This window comes from Aquila chrysaetos, assembly GCF_900496995.4.
Source record: "Aquila chrysaetos chrysaetos chromosome W unlocalized genomic scaffold, bAquChr1.4 W_unloc_3, whole genome shotgun sequence".
Lineage (NCBI taxonomy): Eukaryota > Metazoa > Chordata > Aves > Accipitriformes > Accipitridae > Aquila > Aquila chrysaetos.
In genome coordinates, this window is record NW_024470323.1 from 3,695,417 (window position 1) to 3,711,228 (window position 15,812).

A 15,812-nucleotide genomic window follows, 5' to 3' on the forward strand; every position below is an offset into this window, starting at 1 on the left:
AAAATGGAAGCTGGGGTAGACAGAGATAAGGATCTTATAGCTATAAGGATGGTAAAGTGGTGGAAAAAAAATGAATCTTCTGATAGGAAAGATGTATTGGGTTGGTGTGGTGGGGTTTTGGTAGCAGGGGAGGGGGCTGCAGGGGTGACTCCTCTGAGAAGATGCTAGAAGCTTCCCTGGCTCCAAGTCAGACCCGCCTCTGGCCAAGGCCGACCCAATCAGTGACAGTGGTAGCACCTCTGGGAGAACATAGTTAAGAAGGGAAACCTGCAGTGGAGGAAGGGAGAGGAATGTGAGAGAAACCCCTGTGCAGACAGCCAGGTCAGTGAAGAAGGAGGGGGAGGAGGTGATGCCCCTGCAGCCCGTGGTAAGATGGCAGGTTGTCCCCCTGCAGCCCATGGAGGTGAACAGTGGAGCAGATGCCCACCTGCAGCCCAGGGAGGAGCCCACGCTGGAGCAGGTGGATGCCCCCCAAGATGGCCGTGACTCCATGGGAAAGCCCATGCTGGAGCAATCAGTGCCTGAAGGACTGCAGCCTGTAGAAGGGACCCACGCTGGAGCAGTTTGTGAAGGACTTGCAGCCTGTGGGAAGGACCCATGCTGGAGAAGTTTGTGGAGGACTATCTCCTGTGGGAGGGACCCCATGCTGGAGCAGGGGAAGAGTGAGGAGTCCTCCCCCTGAGGAGGAAGGAGCGGCAGAGACAAGGTGTGAGGAACTGACCCCAACCCCCATTCCCAGTCCCCCTGCACCGCTCCGAGGGAAGGAGGGAGAGAAAATCAGAAGTGGAGTTGAGCCAGGAAGGAGGGAGGGGTAGGGGGAAGGTGTTTTAAGGTTTGGGTTTATCTCATTATCCTGCTCTGACTTGATTGGTAACAAATTAAATTGGTTTTGGTTCCCCCCCCCCCGCCCCAAGTTGAGTCTGTTTTTTGCCCATGACCATAATTGCTGAGTGATCTCTCCCTGTCCTTGTCTTGACCCACAAGCCTTTCATTATATTTTCTCCCCATCCCACAGCCCCCCCGGAGGAGTAGTGAGTGAGCGGCCTTGTGGTGCTTTGTTGCCACCTGGGCTTAAACCACGACAAAAGATTAAGCAGGAGTTAGAGGGGAAAATATAAGTGGAGGCTGTATTGGGGAAGTGAGAACTAGAACCTGTCTGGAAGGAAAGAATTGGAAGAGGAGGTTGGGCTGGGCATGGCTTATGAAAAAGAAGTGAAGCCTGTGACTGATTACTTCATAAGTGTTTGGGATAAGCAGTCAGGGTTAAGGAAGAGCCAGGATGGAGACAGGTGGACTAGGATCATTCAGATGATTGTGAGACAACTGATGAAAGCAGGGATGTGTCTATTCAGTGTATTCTAGCACCCTCCAAACTTGGAAACAGAATTTGGGACTAAGCTCATGTGAGAAGGCTCACTCACCATGTGTAACCCACCTCCATGTCTTCCCCAGCGTCCACTCTTAATGTTTGTTTTCTCCTTGCTTCTTGTCGTGGTTTCAGCCCAGCCGGTAACAAAGGACCACGCAGCCGCTCGCTCACTCCTCCCGCCCCCCTCCGGTGGGATGGGGAGGAGAATCAGAAAGGAGAAAAGAAAAAAAAAAAAACCGGAACCTCGAGGGTTGAGATAAGGGCAGTTTACTGGGATGACGCAAAAAAAGTTACAACAACAACAACGGTACTAATGAAAGAGTATACAAAAAAAAGGAGTGATGCACAGTGCAACTGCTCACCACCCGGGACCCGACGCTCCGCCACTTCCCCCACCGAAAGTCGAGAGCAGGAGCCCCCTCCCCCCGGCCCACTCCCCATGTATATACTGGGCATGATGTCACATGGTATGGAATAGCTCCTTGGCTAGTTCAGGTCAGCTGCCCCGGCTATGCCCCCCCCACCTCCCAGGTTCCTGTGAAAATTAACTCTATCCCAGCTGAACCCAGGACACTTCTGTATCCCTAGATCATGACGGATACATACTGGGTGACTAAACTGTGCTTCTAGTGGCATTCTAAATTCTGGCATTGTCTTTGGAGTGTTTGACTTGGAACTTCAATGTTCTTTTAAATTTTTGTTGTTTCATTTGCATTTTCAGAATAGGGGATGAGCAGAGCGTACCACATAATGCTTAGACCACTTGTGCTGCCCCTTCTTTCACTTCCGCTAGGAGCTGTTAAGAGAAAAGCTTCTTTTTTTTTCCAATATATTTTCAAGCATCTATTATTAATTTGGGCCCCAAATATGATTTAATTTAAGAAACAGGAAAATATCTTTTGTAAGATGTCCCAGTACTGTCAAGATAGATGTCTTAGGAAAAAAATGATAATAATGAGATTATTAAGAAACAAATACTTTTATTTCAAAGCCCAAAGAAATAGTTATGGTCTTTAGCTTTTCTTGTTATCACCATTAAGGATATTTTTGTCTAAATTTGATGCTGTTGCATAACTGAAGAAGCAAAAACAGCCTTAATATTTCTGTGAAGATTTATTAATTGGGGAAGAGGAAACTTCTTAATAAATAAATAAATAATTGGTTATTGAATTCTAAGCTATGCTGAAATTATAATTTTGGAGACAAAGAATTGGGAGGTAAAGGGAAGAAGAGGTTCTGTTTATTGCAAACTTATTTTTTTCTTTTTGTAAATTTAAACTCATCACCCCTACTAAACCACTGTTTTGGTTTATATTTAGAATGTACCTGGATTACTTAAGCTTTTTGTTGGAATTATTTTCTGACTGAACATGATGTGTTGATTTGAAGACCCAGCCAAGTTCATACAACAAATCTCATATGATTTACTTGGGTAGTCTTAAAAATGATCACAGACTCTGTTTATATATGTCCTTAATATTGTAACTTAGGACTACTAAATTAGTTGATTTTGCATGCAGTTAACATGAATATTAATTTAACTAAAACAGTTCATTTGCTGATATTGTTAGTGAGAGATAGAATATTAATTTGCTGGAAGAATAATGGGTTTATAAGCATTATCTAGAGTCTTTAATAAAATGCTTTTAGTTTTGCCATAGTACTGTTCATTGTTACTCTTGCATATACTCATAAATTAGTGCTATTTACATATTTTTTCTTCTTTTCCTATCTTTCTGCGTTAATGTAGAATTAGTATTATTTTTCAGAAGAAAAATAGTTGTTGACTTGCTTAATGCCAAAGAACAAAATGATAGAAAAGCAGGTATCAGAGTACAGAATTTACTTGTTTGTTCTGTCATACTTACTTTTCTCTATAATGTTAAATTTGGAAATGAGGAGAGAAATAGGCACTTATTCTATTTCCTTTCCTTTTTTTAATCTGACCCACCAAAATTGTCATCACAGGTGAAGAAACAAAACAGTAGGTCTTGCACAGAAAGCCTTTGGCAATGTACTTCGTTGAATGTGTGGTCCTAGTGTCCTGCTTAACAGATATATGTGTGTGCGCCTCTCCAGGGCTGCTGTTTGCAAAAGGACAGTTAGTCTGAACTCACAATGACAACACAGTGCCATATAGAAATGGGGTATGGAAATGAACAGCATAGTTAAGCATGTATATATGAAAGTTGGATCCCTGCCTTGTTCCCCCCCTCCCCTCCCCCCAAAAATGATAAACAGCAAGAAGAAAATTTCTATAGAGAGAAAACTGTCATTTGCAAGAAACTTGTGCCTAGTGCTTTTGAAAGTCCGGCTATTTATTTAAAAAGCAGTAACAATTTTAGAGTTTAACTTTGGCTAAGTCTAAGTCTGATTTTTTTCTTTTGTTGTAGTTTCTGTAGTACAGTTTCTGGTAGTATAGTTTCTGACAAGTTACAAACTGAGGGATTGGAATTGCCATCATTGTTTTTCTTTTGTTTTTCAACTTGGCTCCCTCAACTTATAGTTTTAAGTTTTTCCCTTCCTATTTTTCATATGTGAATGTGTAGCGTTGCTACATATCAAGGTGCCGCGATTAGATCACTGGTCGGCCCGGACCAGGGAAGAGACAGATAACACACATGGTGTGAGTGCCAACTCCGTCTTTTATTGCGCAGTTAATTCCTTTTATACTACCAACGGTAGGTGGGATCACTGATACGTCATAGGGAGGCGACGACTAGCCTTCTACCTTTCCGTGACATCGTGAGATCTTCCGAACGCCGTACCCTACATTTCCCCCTCCTCATGTCCAACTAGCTCCTATTGGTTACACACACTATTCACACATTATTCATGCACTGTCCACGCGTCCAGTTGCACTTAATGATTGGTTGTATCAACACTGTACACGCGCATAAACATAAAATATAATTGGTTATACTAACTAAAACATGCGAGACTTAGTCTAATTGGTCAAGATAAACTGCCGAATTGAGGTTGTTTGTGCCAAGTTCTCTTTATCGTGGAATGTGCACCTGTGTTTTTCTAATTGGTATCTTTCTTATTTTTGTCTTCTTGTTTATTCTGTTCAAGGCCTTCTAAAGGCGTCTGGAATGCTCTTGTGACCGTTAGCTAAATATGTTCCCACAACAATTCCCCCTCCCTTTTTCTATTAGAAGAGCATTAACAGATTTAGTCACCACCATCCGCGAACTCAGCCCAGCAATCGGTAGGTGCCAGCTTTACGTGGGCGTCCCCACAGAGGCAACGATGGCCTTCCTGTACACCAGCCCGATGCTCTTCAGAAAATCCCGGTATTTGTACATTTGCAGAGGAACGGATTTCAGCACACGTGGCCAGCAGGTGCTAAAATTCGCCTCAGTTGAAACATGGGGAGTCTATGACACATGCGGTCGCTGGCCAGGCGCGCTGCACGAGTCATAGCCATCCTGTCTATTGGTTCACGGGCTTTGTGATGTGGTTGCAATGCACAGAGAATCTTGACCTGTTATGTCGGCTAAGGTGACCTACAAGATATATGAACACAATTAATTAAACACAGTAAAAGCAACATTATACCTAATAAAATACACAAGAATAAAAGAAACCCTGATTTTTAACAAAGATACAAACCAACTCCTAAGTCCCCATCCCGCAGCTAAATGCTCTAAGCCGAAATGACAGTTTTCTTAATTGCGATAAAGGTCTTGCAGCTCCTTCTTGCTTCTGCAGTTCTGTTATCTTGTTTATTAATTGCTCCACTGTCCAAGTTCCTCATGTCCGTTGTTTTTCTGGTGGTTCAAAAGTCCGTTCATACTGCGGCTGTCACGTACTCCGGCCCACTCATGCTAACTGTGGCCTACTTATGCTAACTCTAAATAATCAGGCTCAAAGAAATGTTCCCCATTTTCCAAGAAATCTCCCACAATTTCCCCCTTTTTTTTTCTTTTTTTTATTATTATTTTTGTGCAAGCCAAGTTACATGAAATGCTTTTGCAATCATACATTCAACTATTTTTATAATATATGGTACAATCATTACAACTGCTAATACTACATTTAGAATAACTAAGCCATGGATCAGCAAATCTGTCAACCATCCTGTAATTTCCAAACTTGTTAGCCATCCACTTAACCCTGTGTCAGTTATCGTGAGCCTTTTACTGTGAATCATATTGATATCGGGTGTTAGTAACGCAAGTCGTCCGAGGCTACATGGCCTCCCGTTAAGTTTCAATGGAATTCCTCTCCCACGCTCTATTCCCACAAATTACGAATATCCCCGCAGGTAAAGCAGCTGGAATAGAAAAAAGAGTGTGATATTCTGGAATAGATATAGTTACACCAAGCTGTAGCATTTCTATATACGGGCAAAATAGCATTTACATTCTGACCCTTTCGAGTGGTGTTATAGATGTAATTAAACATCACACAGGGATTCATGATGACTGATCCTAAGAACTCTAACTCTTGAGGTTCTTGCATTTCTTGAGGCAGGTGTGCATACAGCAGGAAAAGTAAACATGGTATCTCCTTGCCGTACAGCTTTTTCTCAACAGCGTTGCATCAAGCTATGTGTATTTTTTCCCAAATTATTAAGTGAATCGTCATGGATTAGACAGAGGCAGAGTTAGAGGGATTAGCAGGAGAAGGAGATACAGGCAGTGCAGCAAAGCCAGGTTCCGTGTTAAGTTCTGCAGACCCTGGAGAGGGAGTACCAGGCGATTGGGGTGGGGGGGCGGGGGCCGGCGGCGGCACGGCAGCGGTCCCGGCCGCGCAGAGGCCGCGGGAGGCAGCGGCGGGACGGCCGCGGCAGGCAGCGGTGGTGGTAATGAGGGATATAAATGCGGCTCTTTTCCAGAGTCCACCCTGCCTGATACAAAAGAATTATTATCGGAATCAGAATCCTGCTCGTTAGCGGCCTGCTTACAGACTGCCTCCTCAAAAGCAGTATCAGGCTGTACCCGCCCGCAAAACTTGTTGCAAGGCCGCCACTACCGGACGCGCTTCCCGGTGTTGCTCTCTCTCCAGTACATGGCGTATCATGTTGCCTAGGGACGAACCCGCTGGCAAATGAGAGACAAGCGCTGCGCTCTGCGGGTTAGCTTGAGCCCTAGCACATTCAAGCACAATCGCCTCTTTAGCCGCCTCCGGAAGGTTTGCCGCCTGCACAGCAAGCTGAAGCCGATCTAAAAAGGCAGTAAACCTCTCGGCAATCCCCTGCGGAACTTTCACGCAAGGGGGGTCCGCTCTATCCATGGCCGCGACACGCCCAAGTGCGGCCAAGGCAGTTGTTGCAAGTGCCGTAAAGTCACGCCCGCGTATGCCCTGTGCCTGCGCCTGAGGCGTTGCGAACCGTCCCTCCCCCATGAGCTGCCGAACCACCCGCCGCAACTCCTCATGGATACTGGGGGGGGGGGGCGCACCAGGTCCCGCTGGTGCCGCCTCTACAGGAAAAACCTCCGTCTCCGCCGCACCCTCCGTGCCCATGTCCGCAATTAAGGACGGACCACTCTGCGAGCCCCGCTCCACGGCCGCCCGCTCCGTCTGAGTCCGACCCGCTGTCCCCGAGGGCACTGTCCCCGCTGCTCCCGAGGGCACTGTCCCCGCTGTCCCCGAGGGCACTGTCCCCGCTGCTCCCGAGGGCACTGTCCCCGCTGTCCCCGAGGGCACTGTCCCCGCTGTCCCGGAGGGCACTGTCCCCGCTGCTCCCGAGGGCGCTGTCCCCGCTGCTCCCGAGGGCACTGTCCCCGCTGTCCCGGAGGGCGCTGTCCCCGCTGCTCCCGAGGGCACTGTCCCCGCTGTCCCGGAGGGCACTGTCCCCGCTGTCCCCGAGGGCACTGTCCCCGCTGCTCCCGAGGCGGCGCTGCACCCGCAGACACAGCAGCTCGCGCCGCCAACCAGCACGCCTCAGCCTCCCGTCCCACCTTCCCCCAACTCTGCGATCGTTCAGCAGCTCCGCGCTCGGATCGGAGCAAGGACTCCCGAATCTCTCCCCAATTTCGGGGGCTCAAAACTTATCTAGGAGACCCAATGTCTCCCCGGCGCAGCATCCATTGGATGCATTCGCCCGTGGGGCCCCTCCTAATCGAACCGCGGGCACCCACCTCATCAGCTAACGCCTTTAATACCTTAATCGCTTGCGCAAGCCTCATCGTCGCCTGTGCGACCGATCACGTCGGGGTCACCGCTATGTAGCGTTGCTACATATCAAGGTGTAATGAACGGGTTAACTTTGTTCATGAAATCGAGAAGGGGGAAGAGACACATTGAGAGTTAACATATGCCTTGTGTAAATAACAAAGCTTGCTTAAGTGATGCGTAGAGGTCACGGGAAGAGGGCAATGGCTATAACTTACTAGATAAGGGGGGGAAAGGAGCAATGGCTATAACTTACTAGATAAGGAGGGAAAAGAACAACAGCTATAACTTACTAGATAAGGAGGGAAAAGACAACAGCTGCAATTTACCAAGACTGTATTTCTCCACGTCAAAAGACACTCTACATCAAAGGATACTCATCCTTGAGAAAATTTACCGAATCTGCATAATAACAGACCTGCACGAGTGAAGAAAGAAGAAGCAGGACAAGGCGGACACTTACAAGAAAGGGGTACAAGAAATGTATATAAGGAATGTAACGGTAACATAAAGTTGCGGGCCTGTGGCGGAGCGTTGCCTCCCCAGCCGCCCAGCGCTGTTTTGCTCTCTTATCGCTTGCTAATAAATTCGATTTTTTTTATCCAATACAAATTGGCTCCTCCAATTTGTCACAAGCGTCTATAACAAACTTGGTGCCGTGACTCAGATCCAGGTTCTTTGGTGCGGACCCTTTCAAGCGGGGAGGCGCCCTATCCCCGGATAGCCCCGTCTTGAGGAGGTGTTGTCGCCACACCCTGGACCCGCGAACCCCTTTAAATTACGATAACTGAGCAAAAGAACCTGCAGGACCCCTTAAATTTTGTGCACGAAGACCAAACGAAGACCCCGGGAGCGGGTGAGTATATAAAGCGTGAGCCGTTTGGTTGGGGTGGTTATCCCGAGGTGCGAGTGTGTGAGAGGTCTCTCTGAGATCACGCGAGTGCGGACCCTCCAGTAGTGCAGTTCTCGTAGCCCGCAAGGGAGCGAGTCACGACTGAGGGGAAGTGAGTGTGTGTGTGGATAAAGGCACCTCGGAAGATGGGACAGAGGAAAAGCAAGCCCTCTGGACCCATGGGGATGGGGAAGGGAAATAAGTTACCAGACATACCCCCGGACAGTCCCTTAGGCCTGATGATAAGATCTTGGGACAGTTCACCAAGGAGAAAGGATAAGTCTAAGGAAAAAATGATCACTTATTGTATTGAGATTTGGGGTGGGAAACCTCTCAACAATCCTCATGTACTTTGGCCTGTATTCGGGTCCTCTGAGGATTGGGTGTGTCAACAATTAAATACATGGTAAACAATAAAAGACCACCAGTCAGTCCAGAGGAGAGTGAATATGCTGCTTTATGGATTCCCCAATCTTGGGGGCCGTCATTCCTCTTTGCCTTAAGGGAAAACAGACCAGATAAAACTCGAAAAAATGATGAGGACCCCCTTTGGCCCCCTCCCTATGCCCCTCAGGCCCCTCCGCCTCAGGACCCACCCCAAGGTCAGGAAATAGCCCAGGCCCAGGGGGGGTCAGATTCGGAACCTGATTCCCCAATCCCGGCACCCCCTCCCAGAAGGTCTGCACGTAATAGAATAATGCGAAGAGAGGAAAGATTGTTCCCTCTTCGGGAAATGTTGGTTCCTGGTGGGGATGGACAGGGGGGACCGGGAACGGGGTATGTGGCAGTCCCCCTTAATACAGGGGATGTAAGAAAATTTAAGAAGGAAATGGGGAATTTGTTAGATGATCCCCTGGGGGTAGCCGAAAGGTTGGATCAATTCTTGGGACCGAATTTGTACACGTGGGATGAATTACAGTCTATCCTGGGCATATTATTTACCGTAGAGGAAAGAGACATGATTAGAGGGGCTGGGATGAGAGTGTGGGACCAGCAACATCAGGCTGGTCCGGCGGCGGATCAAAAATGGCCCTTAAATCGGCCAAACTGGAATAATCAGGATCCGGCTCACAGGAATAATATGTCAGACTTGAGAACAATTATAATTCAGGGGATACGGGAATCTGTTCCCCAAGGACAGAATATTAATAAAGCCTTTAGTGAACAGCAAAAGAAAGATGAGACCCCAACGGAATGGCTTGAAAGGTTAAGGAAAAGTTTCCAGCTATATTCTGGGGTGGACCCTGCCATTCCTGTAGGACAAGCGTTGCTGAAAACTCAGTTCGTGGCCAAGTCGTGGGGAGATATTAGGAAGAAGTTGGAGAAAATTGAGGACTGGCAGGAGCGGGGGTTGGATGAATTACTTAGAGAAGCTCAGAAGGTGTATGTGAGGCGAGAAGAGGAAACGGAAAAGCGACAGACTAGGCTGCTGGTTGCAGCGGTAAGAGAGGGACAGAAAGGTGTGATAAGGAGACCCGGTCGGCCTGGTGGGGGGGATAAGGAAAGAATCGGGGGGAGAGGAGATAAAGCCGTGGAATGTTTTTATTGCGGGAAAAAAGGACACATGAAGAGAGAATGTAGAAAAAGGATTCGGGATGAAAAAGTGTTTCGGGAGGATTAGCGGGGTCAGGGGCTCTATGTGCTGAGGACCCCCGGTAAGAAGGAGCCCTTGATAACTTTAAAAGTGGGTCCTCAGCGTCAGGAGGTGATCTTTCTTGTAGATACCGGGGCCGAAAGGTCTACGGTACAATCATTACCTCCGGGGTGTAAAATATCTGAGGAGAAAGTTAATGTAATTGGAGCAAAAGGGGAACCTTTTAGGGTCCCCGTTATAAAAGATGTGGCGGTGGAATCAAGTTGCAGATACGGAATCGGAACACTGCTGTTGGTACCTGAAGCGGAATATAACTTATTAGGTAGGGATTTAATCGTAGAAATGGGGATTCGGGTGGATGTGGAAAAGGAAGAGTTGAAAATCAAGCTTTGTCCCCTTACAGAGGTGGACGAGAAGCAAATTAACCCCGAAGTGTGGTATACTCCCGAAACAGTTGGAAAACTGGATATTGAACCGTTTGAAGTGGTTATTAAGAACCCTGAGATTCCAGTGAGAGTTAAACAATATCCCTTATCTAAGGAAGGGAGAAGGGGACTAAAACCTGAGATTGAAAGACTACTGGGAAAGGGGGTACTCGAACCCTGCATGTCCCCTTTTAATACCCCGATTTTACCAGTAAAAAAATCCGATGGTAGCTATCGGCTGGTGCATGACCTAGGAGAAATCAATAAACGGACTGTCAGCCGGTTCCCGGTAGTGACAAACCCACACACCCTGTTGAGTCAATTGGGGCCTGAAAACCAATGGTATAGTGTAATAGATCTTAAGGATGCATTCTGGTCATGCCTTCTTAAGGAGGAATGTAGAGATTATTTTGCCTTCGAGTGGGAAGACCCAGACACTCATAGGAGACAGCAGTTAAGGTGGACTGTACTTCCCCAAGGGTTCACGGAATCCCCAAACTTATTTGGACAAGCCCTGGAACGGGTTCTACGGGAATACCGGTTGCAAGATGGGGTCGTGCTAATACAGTATGTGGATGACTTATTGTTAGCAGGAGAGGATCAAGAGACAGTCAGAAAAGAAAGCATACGGTTGTTAAATTTTTTGAGCCTTCAAGGCCTCAAGATATCACGGTCAAAACTACAGTTTGTGGAAGAGGAAGTAAAATATTTAGGACACTGGATAAGCAAGGGGACTAAGAAGTTGGACCCTGAACGAGTAAATGGAATTTTATCACTGAAAGCCCCAAAGAGTAAACGACAGATTAGACAATTGTTGGGGCTATTTGGGTATTGCAGGCAGTGGATCGAGAACTTTAGTGCGAAAGTGCGATTTTTGTATCAAAAGTTAACTATGGATAGATTGCTTAAGTGGACTCAAGAGGATGAAGAAAGATTAGAGGGTCTCAAGGCCGATCTAGTTAACGCCCCTGTCTTGAGTCTGCCTGATGTGAGGAGACCCTTTTATTTATTTGTGGCCACTGAGGAGGGGACAGCATACGGGGTTTTGACCCAGGAGTGGGCAGGAAAAAAGAAACCTGTAGGGTACATTTCCAAATTATTAGACCCCGTCAGTAGAGGGTGGCCCACCTGTTTACAGGCAGTCGTTGCTGTAGCCCTGATAGTGGAAGAAGCAAATAAGATAACGTTTGGAAGTGAATTAAGGGTGTTCTCCCCTCATAATATTCGAGGGGTTCTCCAACAAAAAGCTGAAAAATGGATCACCGATGCTAGGCTTTTAAAATATGAGGGGATCCTAATCCATTCCCCTAAATTGGAAATTGGAACAACGAACTTGCAAAATCCAGCGCAATTTTTGTATGGGGGTCCTGAAGAAGACTTAACACATAATTGCCTTCAGACCATTGAAGAACAAACAAAAATTAGGCTAGATCTGGAAGAGGTAGAATTGGGAGAGGGAGAAAAGTTGTTCGCTGATGGGTCATCTCGAGTAATAGCAGGGAAAAGGAAGTCAGGATATGCAATTGTGGACGGGGGGAGCCTAGAAGTAAAAGAATCCGGACCCCTCAGTCCTAGCTGGTTGGCGCAGGCATGTGAGTTATACGCAGTACTTAGAGCATTGGAACTTTTAAAGGATAAAGAAGGAACCGTGTACACGGATTCAAAATATGCGTATGGAGTGGTACATACTTTTGGGAAAATTTGGGAGGAACGAGGACTTATTAATTCTCAAGGAAAGGGTTTGGTTCATGAGGAACTGATTGTAAAAATTCTACAAGCAATAAGAGGGCCCAAGCGAATAGCTGTAATACATGTTAAGGGACACCAAAGAGGAACAACCCCTGAAATTCGAAGGAATAATCTTGCTGATCAAGAGGCCAAGGCGGCAGCACTACTTGCTGTGAACACTGCCCCGCCGGCAGGTGAAACGCCGGCAAGAATCCTTAGCCCACAGTTTAGTAAACCAGAAATGGATAAATTGAAGGAAATGGGAATAGTGGAAAAGGAGGGTAATTGGGAACTACCCGATGGGAGACAGGTGTTACCAAAAGCACTAACATGGAAAATAATGAGAGGTATGCACTCAAAGACTCATTGGGGTGTCCAAGCGTTGGTTGATCAATTCACAATAAAATACATGTGTATTGGGGTTTATAATGTAGCCAAGGGAATCGTACAAGGGTGCCTAATGTGCAAGAGGATCAATAAGCAGCATCTTAGAGAAAAAGTACAAGGGGGACAGGAATTGGCACACCGACCATTTGCCAAAATACAGATTGATTTTACTGATCTCCCTAAAGTAGGGCGATATAAACACTTACTTGTATTGGTAGACCACCTCACTCATTATGTCAAGGCGTTCCCTACTGCTAGGGCAACTGCCAATACAGTGGTAAAAATACTTTTAGAGCATATCATACCGCGATATGGAAATATTGAAACTATTGATTCAGATAGAGGCCCACATTTTGTTTCCAAAGTAGTAAAAGAAGCTCTAGCCCCCTTTGGAACTAAGTGGGAGTTCCATACCCCGTGGCATCCCCAAAGCTCTGGGAAAGTAGAACGAATGAATGGAGAAATAAAGAAGCAACTAACTAAGTTAATGATAGAAACCAAAATGTCCTGGGTAAAATGTTTGCCAATTGCTTTATTAAATATTCGGACTCAGCCCCGAGCAGATACTGGAATTTCCCCATTTGAAATGTTATATGGCATGCCCTATGATATGGAATGCCCAGCCGATTATCCTACTTTAGATGAAGATAGTATTAACCCTTATATTGTTCAGATAATGAAAAGGAGAGAGCGATTGCGAAAGAAGGGAATGGTGGTACAGAGGCCACCCTTAGATATATCCATACATTCAGTGAAGCCAGGTGATATGGTATTAATCAGAGCCTGGAAAGAATCCTCTCTCACTCCTAGGTGGGAGGGGCCCTTTCTTGTTTTACTTACCACAGAAACTGCTGTCCGGACTGCAGAACGAGGATGGACGCACGCCTCGCGAATTAAAGGACCTTTACCCAGAGACCAGTGGGAAGTAACAAAGATTTCAGAAGACTTAAAACTAGTGATAAAAAAAAAAAAAAGGGAACTGCATGAATGAATGAATCCTTTTGGAAGAACGGTAAAACCTAGTTTATACCAGTGGCTCCAGGTATCACCTGGAAATAATTTACAAGTGGTGAACTTTACTCCTCGGCGTACAGAATGGATACCTCATCAAACTGGCAGAGCTGGTATATATATATAAATTAACAGGAACTCCTAAGTACTTACCTTTTTGTTGTGAAGTGGAGACTGAAGTCCCTAGACCACCGGAATATTTTAACAAGATTCCGTGTTTAAAGCATCGTAACCACAACCATTGGAGTTGGGTGTTTTGTAACTGTGTAAAGTACGGTCAGAAATGGTATTGTAGTTCTAGAAGGAGACATTATTATTGTATGAAGTGTCAAGAGTACCAATTCCCCCGTGGAGACCAATTGAATAGAGTGGGAATTAATAGACTAATTTGTGTGGGGGGGGGAATTATTAGTACCTGAAACCTGGGAAGTATATGAGAATGATTGGCCTAAAACTATAAGGCGGTGTGCTATCAGATTCGCGTGAAAGCAAGCTAGACGTATCACTAAAATGGGTTCCGTTCTTAAATAAAATTTGTGTAAGGAATGCTGGTGGACACACTGTAGGAACAACCACCCATTTAGGGACGGCTGTACACAGTGTACCCAAAGGAGAAGGGGATTAAACACGTCTGCCTTACGGGGGGGGGGAGTAGCTACGGGAAATCCCTAACCAACCCGAAACTCCTATAACCCTGAATCCTACAAGTGTCTTGTCATTTCCCAGGTAATATAAAATATTCTGCACAGTTCCCGGAGAGGAGCTGAATCCCGTAAGGGCCTTTGCAAGTGGAAAACACGCCCTTAAGAAGTACGACTGCTGCCGAGAAGATGAGAAACCTCGCTGCTCCAGGCACCGGAGTAGGCAAAGTAGGCAGAGGCGTACGGAAAAGGAAGTGTGAGTACACCGTGAGATCATCGGCGGGTAATAGCAAGAGACAGACACTTCGAGAGGAAAAATGGACTCTGAGAGCCCGACCAGGTATGCCCTGGCAAAGAGATAATCGGGAATTGACATCGACACCTATTGGTGTTCCTTGGGAAACCCCACCAGCAATCCATGTTTGGATGATGTTACTGTGGTATTTGCCTGTTGGGCATACGGTATCCGACAAGGTCAGTCATCAACCCTTCAAATGGTCACTAATACAATTAGAACACTCAGTTGTCATACAAAACAGAATTACCCCGGGCACTCCCTCTTTCACGGCCCACTTAAGTTCCCTAATAAGGTCATACCATGGATGGGCCCCCATTGATGAGAATACTCGCAAGTATACAGTTCAGCGTAAAGCCTTTTATATGTGTCCAGCTAACAATCCAGGAAGAGAATATTGCAATCACCCAGCTGAATATTACTGTGCATATTGGGGCTGTGAAACAATAGCATCGGAATGGGCACCAGGGGGAGGAAAAGACCAATTTTTAACTGTAGGATGGGGACCGCCAGGATGTCAAAAACCCACCTATGGGCCTCAAGGTACGGTTCGAGGAGGCACATGTTGGCATATTTATCTTAACACTTCGAAACCTGAAGATCTAGGATGGACTATAGGGAGAACATGGGGAATCAGGTTTTGGGAACCAGGCACTGATACAGGGGGAATAATTTTAATAAGGAAGGAGCCAGTGCCCAATGAACCCTCCGGTGTAGGACCAAATCCAGTCATAGCAGAGGAAGATGATAGTAACAGTATTGTACATGCTGTTACAATCTTTCCTAACATAAACGTCCCTGAAAATTACACCCCGGGCATAGCTACAAAAATCAAACCCTCGACTCTTACACCCGAAGTCAGCCCATTGTGGGATATGCTTCAAGCCAGTTATCAAGTACTGAATGCCACCTACCCTAATATAACTGAGCATTGTTGGTTATGTTACAACATTCGGCCACCCTTTTATGAAGCTATTGGGGTGGACAGTAGATTTAAAAAAGCCAACGGAACAAATCCAGCTCAGTGCTTGTGGAATAAGGAATCTGGACATAAGCAAGGGATAACAATGTCCCAAGTATCAGGAAAAGGAAGATGTATAGGGAATGTCCCAAAAGACAAACGACACCTGTGTAACACAACTCGCAAATCAGGAGAAATAACAGCTGAGTGGTTGATTCCTGCAGATAATACTAAGTGGATTTGTTCTCAAACTGGGGTTACACCTTGTATATCCCTAAAGGTCTTTAATTGGACAACTGAATATTGTATACAAGTAGCTGTGATACCTAGGCTTATTTACCATCCCGAAGATTTCGTTTATGACTATCAAACTACTCATCACATAC

General features: G+C 46.1%; 2 long non-coding RNA genes and 1 pseudogene across 2 annotated transcripts; all 3 read left to right on the top strand.

Annotated features, from left to right (window-relative positions):
• LOC121232414 overlaps positions 1-15,812 on the top strand; it is a 250,283-nt pseudogene that overhangs the window by 34,966 nt on the left and 199,505 nt on the right.
• LOC121233021 lies at positions 1,848-15,802 on the top strand. Its single transcript, XR_005931824.1, has 3 exons — positions 1,848-1,858; positions 12,438-12,441; positions 15,084-15,802. It is a non-coding gene; the product is annotated as an uncharacterized LOC121233021 (long non-coding RNA).
• LOC121233015 lies at positions 13,480-13,899 on the top strand. The gene is made up of 2 exons (XR_005931816.1): positions 13,480-13,530; positions 13,665-13,899. It is a non-coding gene; the product is annotated as an uncharacterized LOC121233015 (long non-coding RNA).